The sequence below is a fragment of the Panthera tigris genome, chromosome B1, assembly GCF_018350195.1.
Source record: "Panthera tigris isolate Pti1 chromosome B1, P.tigris_Pti1_mat1.1, whole genome shotgun sequence".
Taxonomy (NCBI): Eukaryota; Metazoa; Chordata; class Mammalia; order Carnivora; family Felidae; genus Panthera; species Panthera tigris.
Genome location: NC_056663.1, coordinates 3520648 through 3534374, shown reverse-complemented (window position 1 = coordinate 3534374; position 13727 = coordinate 3520648). Strand labels below are relative to the sequence as shown.

The following is a 13727-nucleotide window of genomic DNA, read 5'->3' as shown; positions in this document are numbered from 1 at the left end:
GTTCCCATGTAAAGATTTTACAATTCCGTCCCTTTTTATCACCACATTAAGTTTGATTTAATATACCATTTAATGAAATTAATGAGGCTTTCTCAAAGCATTGGGGGAAATCAGCAAAATAATAGTACTTACAAACTAAGAAAAATTAAGATAAAAGCAAAGACAGAGGAAACAATCTGGGGCAGCAAATGCCGTGAGAATTCACAAAGAAAACATTCTGGAAGTGGATTTGTCTCTCGTGCCATGTGCTAGAACGCGGGATGCTGTCCTATTCCCAGGGGCTGAAGCCAAATCGAGATGTCACGTGCGCTGACAACTTTCCTGGGTTTGGCAGTGTAATCCCGGTAAATCGTTGGACAGGGCCCACTACGAAAGCTGAGCGGGGAGGTGGTCCGATCTACGCCCTCCCGTCCTCGCTCGGGAAGATCCACAGCCCTGAGCCCAGGCGCACACTCGCGCCTGTGCCCGCGCATCCCTGGTCTGAGGGACCAAGGACTGGACTTGGGAGATGAGTGAGAAGCGTCTGAATGTGCAGAGACCAGAGAGAGAAAGAGATGTTTTCACGGCAGCTCCTCCTCCTGTTATTCAAGAGGCACGGCCGTCAGATGCTCACCTCCTACGGGCCGCAGTGAGCAGGGCCGGTTTCTGCAGGCTTCACCACGAGCCAGCTTCTGAAGGCCCCCATGAGCCAGGCCCCCCGCGCTCCGTGTGCAGGCCTACCACTAGGAATCCTCTGAGCCTCCCCGCGGGTCGGCGGACACAAATACGCTGCCATCCTTTGTGCGAGAGAAGAAAGACCTCGGGCACACACACCGTGAGCGCTCTCCTACCGTGAGACGCCATCCAGGTTTCAGACGGTCAGCACCTGGTGAAGGCGGGACAGCGGTCACGGGGGCGCTGAGAAGTCTGTGGTGGCAGGGAAGAAATAGCTGTCACAGAATTTGCTGTGACCTGTCCTCACCCAGTCTGAAAGGACACGTGTATGTCCTGAAGAACTGATGCAAACAGTTTACCTTGTGCAGTGAACACCTTCGCACAGACAAAAGCGGGAGGGGTGGTACCGGGAGTTGCCCCAGAGAGATGTTCCAGCGGATTCCCTCCTTTTCTCTACCCGATTTCTTCTATGAATTGCTAGAATTAGGATCTTTTGGTCAACACTCTGCGTCCACAGGGATACACTGATTTTTCAAAAAGCTTCACTTTGCCCACCTCACCAGGTGTGTGTAAGAATATCTCAGGGGCGCCTGGGTGGCTCAGTTGTTAAATGACTGGCTCCTCATTTCAACTCAGGTCATGGGTTCGAGCCTCGTGTTGGGCTCTGCCCTGATAGCACAAAGCTTGCTTGGGATTCTCTCTCTCTCTCTCTCTCTCTCTCTCTCTCTCCCCCGCCCCCCTCTGCCTCTCTGTTATGCACACTCTCTCTCTCAAAAATAAAATTAATAAACTTAAAAAAGTACTTTAAAAAAGGGAACATGCTTACTGACTTGCTGGTTGAAAAATGCTATCTCATTTCTGTTTGCATTTAAAATAATCAAGGTGTTTATTCCTTTATTCTTTAAGATCGTTTGACTGTTACTGTCTCATGGTCTATATACAGTGTTCTATGGGGAGTTTGTTATATATTGTTTTATATATATACACACACACACACACACACATATACATACACATACACGTATATGTGTATGTATATATGTGTGTGTGTGTGTGTGTATATATATAAAATCTGAGAACAATTTCTTTAGTAGGATGTTTTGTTGGTTTATTTATTATTATTATTATTATTTTGAATGAAAAACACGTGCCAATTTCTCTGCTAGAGACTAACATAACAGGATCTTGTCCTAGCTCCTCGGGGACTGTACTCAGGGCGTTTACAGTTTCCTCCCTGGTGTCCTGTCTGTGGTGAGGTTAAGGAAAGAAGCTGAAGAAGGGAGAGACAGTGATACTTCACCATGAATGCAAACAGGAACTGGCAAGTTCTCCCTCCTGTTGCAAAGTATCTTTCAAGTGCTCGGCATGCCTAAAAGGAGCCAGACATCACACCCAGGTGCTTTTATTTGTTATGTCAATTACTCTTCACAACTCTGTGAGGCAAGACACTTAATCTTTATTAAACAGAAGAGGTACCTGAGGTTTCGGGGCATCTTAACCTGTCAAGGTGACGGCAATAAGAAGTTTCAGGAGGATGATGAGATCTCACATCAAACTCCAAAATCAATGCTGTCTAAGGGTGAGGCTTTTGCTATGAAAAGAATCAAGGGTTTGACAAATGCAAATCTGGAAGTGCCCTCAGTGGATGTCTTTGTCTCTTCAGGCTGCTGTAACAAATTACCAGCGTGGTGTCCCATAATCAACAAATACTTATTCCCCATAGTTCTGGAGGCCAAAAAGATCCAGTTTCTGGTGAGGGCCCATTCTCTGGCTCCAAGATGGCAGAAGGGGACAAGGGATCTCTCTGGGACCTCCGCCACAAGCGCCCTAATTTCATTCCCTAATCACCTACCTAAGGCCTCGCCTCCTAACACCATCACATTGGGGGTTAGGACTTCAACATATGAATTAGATGGTGGACGCAAACATCTGGACCATAGCGGTACACAGTTTAGTGCACACTGATTGCCCAGTACAAGGACAGGGCCTATTCTACGTGAGCGATGCTCACGCTTGTTCAATTTTCCCCGGTGGCTCTGCCCAGCAGCATGCTTCCCACTGTGTACAGAGCACAGCACTGCTCTTGCAGGGGACGCGCCAGCGCCCTTACCTTCCAGAAGAAGACACAGAAGTCCAGGCTGGAGCCCTGCTCTGGGGTAAATACCATCCACATTGTCTGCCTAGAACAAGAATGAGGACACCGAATATCAGGCTCTTGGAAATTCAAGTCCTTCATTTAATTGATGTGAAAAAGATAAGGCCCTTGGCTCAGGATTTCAGACACTTTCAGAAGTGAGACTGATGCTCAGATCTCTGGACGTCGAGGACAGTCCCCCTTCCTGCTGAACCAGACATTTCACAAAGTGGGTGCCCACCCTGCCAAGGAAGGTGGCTTCTCTTCATAGTCCAGCTGGGAGAGCTGGGGAAATGGCAGTGGAAAATCTCTCCATGGGGTATAACACAGACATGAAGAGTGTGTTGAGGGAAAGAGACTCAACATCTTTATTGGCAAGTGTGAATTTTCTGAGATAATTATGCGTACATCCCTCTGAATAATATCTACATCTTAACACACAGAAGATGCGGAAGGAGAAAAGGTGTTTCCAGGGCACACGATGTCACTCTCTCTCTTTTTTTAATCTTCTCCCTTTCTCTAGAATGTCTCCAATTGGTGTCTCCTTCTTGTCCCCTCTTGTGTCCCTTGGTCCCCTCCATCCCTCGTGTTTCGAAGGAAATGACCTGAAATTAACTTATGTGGGAAAAAACAATAAATCACTACAGAGTTAAGGAAAAAATCTTTCAATCCCAAAGTGTTCCAAGTTAAATCTTGAATGTTCTTATCTCTGACAACTTAAATTGCAAGGAATATATATTATTTAATTGAGGTCCATGATTTGTTAAGTACACAGAGACAAATAAAGTTAACTGCCTTCCTTCCAATAAAAACTTTTATTGTAATTACCCTTCAAGTTGGCAAAGGATCCAATAACCAAGTGTTTGTGGGTATCCCACAAGAATCCTTCTATCACCTGATCACGATCATTGATGCAATAATATAACTTCACAAATGAAAACTTTCTCTTTCAATTTAGTGACGTTAGACTAAGACAGTCCGATAGTCAACCAACAAAAACTATCAACAGTAAAACTTTTAACATTGTACAGTATTGGCAATAGATAGCTGAGACTTTTCAGATCCAAAAGATCACTTGTAACACCTTAGAGAGGATGATTTCTCCAACAAACAAAAGATTCTGGCTGCTGAAAAATAACAAATAGTAACAAAGAAATCTGATAATGTAGTTCCTAAAACTCAGTTGTCCGTTTTCCTCATGGGTCCATGTGAAGGCATCATAAAATCTAATAGACAATGTAAGAATGGATAGCTGAGTGTGGGCTAACTTACAAGGGAGCCTCTGGCAAAATAGCCTAATAAAGAAAAGACAATAGTTATTTATTTCTACATTAAATATATACATATATATGTATATATATTATAACGAGAAACTCCCCATAAAATAAACAAAATAACGTATGGACCATGAGATCATGATAGTATGACTTAAAGAATAGAAGAATAAGCACATTCATTACTTTAAATGCATGTAAATACCTATAGCATTTTTCAACTACCAAGTTAAACATTTTTTTTTTTTTTGGTAAAATTCAATGTTGGCAAAGGTGCTATAGTCAAGATATTCTTAAGTAAACTGCTGAGGTAAACTGGTATAGTTCTTCTAAAAATCAGTTTAATACTGCAGATTAAGAGCCTTGACTAAAGAATATCAGTTCTAGCAACGTATTCTGCGAATGTGGTCAGAATTTACTGACGTGGTCAAAAGGTGTTTGGTGTTATAAACACTTGTAAGGAGCGAGAAAATGTCTGTGAGGGAACTAAATGTGTGGAAAGCATTTCTTTTTCAAAACTATTCGAAGACCTCAATAAATCTAGTTTAAAAAATAAACTATGTAATGACAAGAAAAAATGCTCAAAGAATCATACAAGCAGAATAAAAATATATTTACACTTTTGTTTGTATTCTGCAGATGTCATGTGTGTCTTTACCTCTATAACCCTTTTAACTTATATATGTAATGCACATAGGGTTGGAAATAAATACACAAATAATAGTAACAGTGGTCATCTTTAGATGATTTGTTCAGTCACTTTTGTTTTCTTTCTGATAATTTTTAGGTTTTGCCAATTTTCCTGCCACGTCCACATACTACTCAATCATAAATAAAAACGTTCTATAGGGAAGGAAAACAAAATCAATTCTGTGTGACTCAGTGCACATCTTTTGTTAGAACAGGATCAACGTTAACAGACATTTGAGTCTAAGTAAGTAACATATGAGTTCATCAAAGCATTTCTTTGATAATTATTCAGGAGCAAATCACATTCTGGCTTTGAAAATTTAACGTTGTAAAAAGACATGTCGACTCATATACAAATACAATAAAGCCTTGGTTTGTGAGCATAATTTGTTCTGGAAACATGCTTGTAACCTAAAACACTTGTATATCAAAAAAAATTCTCACATAAGAAAAAATGGAAACTCAGATTATTGGTTCCACAACCCCAAAATATCCATATGAAAATGATTACAATACTGTAATATAACACAAAAGTATTGAAAAATACAAAATATAAAGAAAAATAAACACATTAACCTGCACTTTGAAAACCTTCGTGGCTGGTGTGAGAGAGATAAGAGAGAGGAGGGTTATTTTGTAGAATGACTTTCACTAATGGAATCTTTTTCTGTGAAATGCCCAGAGTCTAAGAGACCCCCAAAAATGAACCACCAGAGTCCAGAGTCAAAGCTAAGCAGCAAGGGTCATTTATTGCAGGTTCGAACCTGGACCTCTGCGCCCTTGTTGCCGGTGACGCCGAGAGGTCCTGAGAGAGGTTTTTACACCCCTTTTATAGACAGGTACAAACAAGTCATGGGGAAATCAGGAATTTTCCACAGTTACAGAGCTGCGATTGGTTGGTGTTTAAAGTTGGACACTTAACAGTATTCGATTGGTTCCTGCCTTTAGGTCAGACCACAACCGGGGGTACGGGTATCACAATGATTGATCAGGAGTACACGGATGTGCCAAGCAACAATGATTGATCAGGAGTACACGGATGTGCCAAGTAACAATGGTTGATCAGGAATATACGGATGTGCCAGGCAACAATGATTGATCAGGAATACATGGGCGCACCAAGCAATTGTACAGAAGCGGAACAAGCTGGTTAAGCTTGGTTAGGTTTCAGTTTCCCGTAACTTAAGCTTTTAAGTTTTAATTTTCTCGGGCCTCTCATTCCCCCCTTTCTCAAGTACCTGAGGACCCAATCTTGGGTCCTACAGTGTTACCTAATCAAACTCGCTTTCCATGTCGAGGAGCTGATACTGTGGTCTAAGGACCATAACCTGAATGGTGTTTAATCTATCTCTAATAAAGTTCATTATTTTGTTTGGCATGCGAGGTCCTCTTGGAGCTATTTAATTTTGGTCCGAACTATTCCTGATTTATTGGCATAAAAGCAACATTTTTCTCGTAGGGCTAAGCAGATGCCACCTTATTCTGCGGTTAGCAGATCTAACCCTCTTCTATTTTGTAACACCACTTCTGCTAGGGAATCTAGTTGATCTTGCAGATCCTGGATTGTCCCTGACAAGGCCTCGACATCGTTAATTAGTTGCCGAGAGAGTCCCAGATAGGAGTGTATGGAGACTCCTAATCCCGCTGTCCCAGTAGTTAATGCACCTGTAATTTCTAGGCTTGTCAGTAGGGGGATAAAAACCACAGCTCGTTTGGATCTGCCAGTTGCAAAGTTTAAACTAGGGATGGGCATGGGGGTTCCAGCAGACGGCTTTTCCAACTGAGCCACGGCAGCCAGCTTGAAGTTGTATATTATTATCACTAGCTTTTGCTGCCCTGTTACTCTGTAGGATAGCTGTAAAGTAGGTAGTGGAGTTGTCTGGCCCTATACATTGCTGATAGGAGTCATAACAAGAGCTATGCATCGACTCCTGGAAAGTAGAGCAAGGGCATTCTGCTATGGGGGGCAGGGGCTTAGGTTTGTCAACACATAATCACTGCTGTTTTGGGGGTCCTGTGATGTCATAGGTCTGGGTTAAGTGAGCAATTGTGGTCCCACAGTCTTGGGTTTGAGTGTATCTTCGCTGATAGTGACCACCCCTTCCTACAGAGCCGGCTACTAGTCTGTTACCATGTGGCAGGGTGAGGGTTCTAACTACGCCACCTCTGCAATCACAGGGCCTTCTATACAGAGCTCCGTACAATTTCTGTTTGTCAACGGGGGCATTTAGTCCTCCCTCCAGGAGGTTGAGGTTGAGGGCTAGTAGGACAAGGGTTACTATCTTGAACATGTCTAGGGGAGGCACGGCACAAGGTTAGTTTGAGGGTTTTTTTTTTTTTTTACTCCGGTCTACAGTCCAAGTAGTATTTTTATCAGTGTGTCCCACGAGGTCAGACAGCGGGTCGACAGGCTTCACGTGGGTGTGGTGAATCCAGGTGGGGAGGTTATCTACCTTGATGGCGGTGGGAGTCGTCAGGATGATTTGGTAAGGTCCTTTTCACCTGGGTTCAAGGTTCTCCTGCCGGTGTCGCTTGACGAGGACCCAGTCTCCTAGACGATACTGATGAGGAGTGGGTGGGGGCCCCGTCTCATACAGTTCTTTTAGTTTAGGCCACACGGCCTCATGAACCCGCTGTAGAGCCCTGAGAGAAGACAAGAGGCTGTTATCTTGGTCTAATTGAATGAGGTAGGTATGATGAGGTAGGTATGATAGGTGTGGGTCGGCCAAACAGGATTTTATAGGGTGTAAAGCCCAACTTGTATGGGGAGTTGTGAACCCTGTACAGAGCGTAGGGGATTAACTTTACCCAATTAGCGCCAGTCTCCATAGTCAATTTAGTAAGGGTCTCTTTTAATGTTCTATTTATTTTTTTCTACTTGTCCTGAGCTTTGGGGCCGGTAGGCACAATGTAATTTCCAATCTGCCCCAAGTACAGAAGCCAATCCCTGACTTACCTTAGAGACGAATGCAGGTCCATTGTCTGACCCTATCATGACTGGAAAACCATACCTGGGCAGGATTTCCTCTAGGATCTTTTTGGCTACTATCTGTGCCGTTTCCTTCTTGGTTGGAAAGGCTTCAGTCCATCCTGAAAAAGTGTCTATGAACACTAGTAAGTATTTATAACCGTATTTGCCGGGCTTTACCTCGGTGAAGTCCACTTCCCAGTGGGCTCCTGGTATGGTTCCTTTTTTTCGGTGGCCTTGGGCTGTGGTGTGTGGGTGCGCGTTTTGGAGTTGACATGTGGAACAGGCTGTCACAACCCTTTCTGTCTGGTCAGAGATGTTTCTTAATACCAGTTGAGATCGTCTGAGGAGATCCTGAAGTCTTCGGGGCCCCAAATGGGTAGAGCGGTGTATTTTTGTCAGGATTGCATGGCCCAATTTTTCGGGAAGGATAAGGCGGTCTCTAGAGTCCCTCCACCATCCATCTGTAACTTGGGTCATGGGGAGCTTGCGCATCCAAATAAGATCATCTTCTGAGTATTCAGGCTCTGGGGGTAAATCTCGGGGCCCTGGGTCTGGTAGCTGCGCAGGGAGTACTTGAATGGGGTTTTGTGCTACCTGGCGTGCAGTCTGGTCAGCGAGGTTATTCCCTCGAGAGACTGGATCAGTTATTTTTTGGTGACCCGGGCAATGTACTATGGCCAATTTTTTAGGGGCCCAAATAGCGGCCAATAGGGCCAGAATTTTATCTTTATTTTTGATGTCTTTGCCTTTAGCAGTGAGTAGTCCCCTCTCACGGTATATTGCCCCATGTATATGGGCCGTGGCAAAGGCATACCGGCTGTCTGTATATACAGTCACTTTGCGGTCCCGCCCCATTCTTAATGCTTGGGTCAATGCAATTAGTTCTGCCCTTTGGGCAGAAGTCCCTGGGGGCAGAGCCTTTGCCCATATCACTTCAGTCTCAGGTGTCACTGCTGCCCCCGCATACCTCTGTCCTTGATGGACGAAGCTGCTTCCATCAGTAAACCAGGTGACCTCAGCATCAGGTAACGGCCGGTCCTGTAGGTCTTTCCTTGTTCCATGGATCTGCGCTAGGATGTCGGCACCGTCATGGAGCGGGGAGTCCAGGTCAGGGTCGGGTAGCAGTGAGGCCGGGTTTAGAGTTCGGGGAGGGGTGTATGTGGTCCGCAAGGGATTTAACAGGAGTCCCTGATAATAGACCATCCGAGCATTGCTCATCCATCTATCGGGGGGCTGCTTGAGTACTCCTTCGATGGCGTGGGGTGTGGTGACATGTAACTCTTGACCCAGGGACAGCTTATCAGCGTCTTTAACCATTAGGGCTGTAGCCGCTATTATCCGGAGACAAGGGGGCCATCCTGCGGCTACAGGGTCCAGTTTCTTTGAGAGATAGGCCACTGGTCTGGGCCATGGACCTAGATGCTGGGTTAGCACTGCCTTGGTTATGCGTTTATGCTCATCCACATATAAGTGGAAGGGCTTAGAGATATCGGGCGGTCCTAGAGCTGGGGCCGATAGGAGAGTTTTCTTTATCTGTTGGAATGCCTGCTCAGCTTCTGCAGACCATTCAAATGATGGTTGGTTTTTAGAGACTGCGTAAAGGGGTTTGGCCATTTCAGCAAAACCTGGGATCCACAACCGGCAGAATCCCGCAGACCCCAGGAATTCCTGAGTTCTGGGTAAAAAGGATGGGGGCCGCTTTGGTTTGCCATGGCTCTGACCCCGAGTGCAGTTGCTTCTTTTTGGGACAGTCACGAATCCAATGTCCCTTTTTTTTTTGTTTGTTTGTTTTTTTTTTTGTTTTACAGTAGGCGCATTGGTCTTTGTCTAAGGGGCGCCTAGGGGGGCGAGTTTTCTGCTTATCCTCTGGAGCGTCCCGATTATTATATACCCACTGAACAATGCGGAGTAAATCCTGGATCTGTTTTTCTTCTAAATTCTCTACTTTTTGGAGTTTCTTTTTGATGTCAGGGGCAGCCTGGTTTACAAAAGACAGATTTTCAGGGGCCTCAGGGTCTATGGGAGTGTACTGTCTAAAGGCTTCCATTAATCTTTTTAAAAAGTTGGCAGGGCTCTCTGTCTTACCTTGTATTACCGAGTACACCTTGGCCAAATTGGTGGGCTTGCGTGCTGCAGCCCGGAGACCCGCCATTAGAGTCTGGCGATAAATGAGCAGTCGTCCCCTATCTTCTGCCGTGTTGTAGTCCCAATTAGGCCGAATCAGGGAAAATGCAGCATTAATGAGGTCAGGGTTAACAGTAGGTCGACCATCTTCCCCGGGGACCAGCTTCCGCACCTCAAGTTGAATTCTCTCCCTTTCTTCCGTGGTGAACAGGATTCCCAAAAGCTGTTGGCAGTCATCCCAGGTAGGCTGGTGGGTGAACATTATGCTCTCTAGGAGGGCTATAAGATCTCTAGGGTTATCAGAAAACCGAGCATTTTGGGTTTTTCAATTATATAGGTCACTGGTGGAGAAGGGCCAATACTGGAGTCGGGGATTGCCCGTTTCATCGGGGGGTCCTATTTCCCGCAGGGGTAGGGCTACAGTGGAGTCGGGGAGGCGAGAGCTTGGCTCACACTGGGTGCGCCGGCGAGTTTGGCCGGCTGGCCCTTTAAGGTTGGTTACATTTTCAATAGGGCTTGGCACGGCTGCTGCCTGTAGCCTCCCTGGTTCTGGCACAGCTGCTGCTTCCCACCCCCGGCCCCCGTTCCCCTTGAGGGGCAACCAGTGGGGCAACAGGTGGGGCGGCCACTTCGGGCAGGGCCTGGGGTGCAAGGGGAGGGGGAAGATAGGGTGAAGGGTTTTTAACAAGATCTTGCCAGACGAGGATGTAGGGAACCTGGTCTGGGTGGCCCTGACCTTGGCAACTATAGGCAAACAAAAAGTGCCCTCAGTAGGCCAGCCCACCCCAAAAGTGGGCCACTCAGACTGGCAGAAAGTGATGAGTCTCGACCGGCGGATGTCCAGGCTTAGGTTATGGCCTCTCTCCCTTCTTCCAGCCTGGACATCCTTGAAATTAGCTAGAAGAAGGGAGAGAGGTGTACTCTGTTTCTGTCCCATAGCCTGTATAGGAAAAAATAAATGGTTAGTTTATGTTCCGGAAGCGAGGTGGATATACCTGCAGGGGAGAGAAGACAAGTTAAATCGCAAGCGCGGCGGCAAACAGAAAGTGCCTTGGAGAAGAGACCAGATACAGAACGGGTGTCCGTAACCCGAACAGAGTTCTGATGGGCCAAAATAGTGCCCCAGACGGGAGCCAGAGGACGTCTCCTACTGGTCCCGACTGACTTCCCTATAGCGCGTCCGCCAGGGCTAGGTCAGTCACTGATACAGATCCCGCGCGGGAGAGCCAGAAACAGACAGACAACTGACACAGACACAGACACAGACAGAGCCGGCTCACTCACCGATCGGTCTCAGAAATGACCCGTTGACTTGGGGTCTGGTGGGTTTGGGGGGGGGCCTTCCTGGCCAATGCACCAAATGAAATGCCCAGAGTCTAAGAGACCCCCAAAAACGAACCACCAGAGTCCAGAGTCAAAGCTAAGCAGCAAGGGTCATTTATTGCAGGTTCGAACCTGGACCTCTGCGCCCTTGTTGCCGGTGACGCCGAGAGGTCCTGAGAGAGGTTTTTACACCCCTTTTATAGACAGGTACAAACAAGTCATGGGGAAATCAGGAATTTTCCACAGTTACAGAGCTGCGATTGGTTGGTGTTTAAAGTTGGACACTTAACAGTATTCGATTGGTTCCTGCCTTTAAGTCAGACCACAACTGGGGGTACGGGTATCACAATGATTGATCAGGAGTACACGGATATGCCAAGTAACAATGGTTGATCAGGAATATACGGATGTGCCAGGCAACAATGATTGATCAGGAATACATGGGCGCGCCAAGCAATTGTACAGAAGCGGAACAAGCTGGTTAAGCTTGGTTAGGTTTCAGTTTCCCGTAACTTAAGCTTTTAAGTTTTAATTTTCTCAGGCCTCTCATCTGCATGTGGGCCAGTGTATGCACTTGAAAGGATGTTGACTACAGAACAGTATTAATAAACTCTTGTCATACACTGTGTTTAATGTAACTGGCAATAGGGCAGCAGAGGAAAGGGTCTCTATCTGCAGGCATCCTGATCTAGAATGAATCAGAGCATTCCTAAGCTCCCTCTTGGATGGAAAAGCCAAGGCCTGTGCATAGGTGCTTGGAAGTGACAGAAAATACACGAGTGCCACTTGTGGGCACCTTCCAATGTTCTGAAAAATCACCCATTCCTGCCAAACATCGTGGCCTGAGATGAAGTATCTGAGCATGGGAGATGATCACCCAGAGTCCTAGAGAGAGAGAGAGAGAGAGAGAGAGAGAGAGAGAGAACCGTTGGCTCAGTTGTGATCATGTCATATTGGGCATCACGCACTACGCGTATTGCAAGACATCGCTTATTTATCAAGTTAAGATTTATTAGAAATGTTTGCCCCTCTTGTGGAACACTCGCCAAACAAGCTCCTCACGGTCCAAGGTTTTACTGTATTTAAGCATTATATCTTATGTTGTAATAACAAACTTTTCATGATAAGAAAATTTTACACTGCCAACTGGTTAAAGTGAGTGGCATACTGCATAAAGGAGGCAGGCCGCCTGGGTGGCTCAGTCGGTTAAGCGTCCAACTTGGGCTCAGGTCGTGATCTCGAGGTCCGTGAGTTCGAGCCCGACGTCAGGCTCTGTGCTGAGAGCTCGGAGCTCGAGCCTGGAGCCTGTTTCCGATTCTGTGTCTCCCTCTCTCTGACCCTCCCCCATTCATGCTCTGTCTCTCTCTGTCTCAAAAATAAATAAAACGTTAAAAAAAATTAAAAAAAAAAAAAAGGAGGCAGCATGGCTCCCTGGAGAAGCAAGCAGGCTGTAGAATCAGATGTCCGAGCGGAAGCGGCTCTACCAGTAGCCATGTAACCCAGGATAAAGCAATTAACCTCGCTGTAAGTCGTGATTTTGCTGGAAATGGTTGTAATCATGGCGGAACTCTTACCACACTGTGATGGGAGAGAATACGATGCACACACAGCACTCTGCTGGAGTCAAATGGGTACTGATTTAAACATTATTGGTAATAATCACAGCACGGTAGTAATAATTTATTGAAGTATTGATGACAATACTTGCATGGGATCCGTGGCTGGGGGGGGGGGTAGTTACAGCAGAGTGTGGATACCAGACAACACACCAGGAAGCCTGTGAACAAGGAGTGGTCAAAGGGGCAGGGACACACGGGGGCGGGAGGGTGATCAGGGCGGGGCTGGTGCCCCCCCCCACCCCCCACCTCTGTAGAAGGAGCTCACTGTGCCTGAGACCCCCCGCACCGTGCGGGAGTGCAAGTGGAGAACTGACCAGGAGACCTAGCGGTAGGGAAGCCACAGCTCACCTTGTTCAAGGCTGTTTTCAGATTCAAGATAGGACGAGACAGGGCCGGAGAGTGGCCCTTCTCCGGAGCTTCGCTTCACGCCTCAGTTACCCCCAGAGCAGAGCGGGAAGCCGAGGCTCCTCCCCTGACGCAACGTCAGGCCGCAGGACCCAGAGCTACTCACGCACGCACCTGCCTCTTTCTCACGAGGCTGGGGCTAGCGCGAGGCTTCACCTCCTGACCCGCGGCGTTTTATCACCGCGCTGCCGCCGGGGAGGGGTGAGTACGGGGCAGTGGGAAGCTTGAGAGCTGCAAAGAACCTTCCTGTAGCTGTGTGTTGGTGTCATTTTCTTATTCTTAGTTACTGTTGTTAATCTCTTCCTGGGCCTGACTCATAAATTGCACTTTATCCCAGGTGTGCACACCTGAGTAGGACAGGTGGTAGGTCAGAGAGAGGTCTGTGCTGCCGGTGGGTTCGGGCGTCCGCTGGGGTCTGGGGCGGTGTTCCCGGTGGGTCGGGGTGGGGCAGTGGAGCGGTAACACAGTTGGTTTGGGGGTTTCTCCTGCTCCCCAGGAGAGGACAGAGGGGGGACCGTGGCAGCCCATGGGAC

The 13727-nt window shown here is 46.8% G+C and overlaps 1 long non-coding RNA gene across 1 annotated transcript in view; it reads right to left on the bottom strand.

The window, feature by feature from the left end:
* Nucleotides 1-13190, bottom strand: part of LOC122237818 — a 39322-nt gene extending 26132 nt beyond the window's left edge. Inside the window, exons 1-2 of the long non-coding RNA XR_006216462.1 lie at nt 13138-13190; nt 2765-2834 (exon numbers count right to left, since the gene is read on the bottom strand). This is a non-coding gene — a long non-coding RNA (uncharacterized LOC122237818). The remainder of the gene's footprint in view (nt 1-2764; nt 2835-13137) is intronic.
* Between the last annotated feature and the right edge of the window lie 537 nt (nt 13191-13727).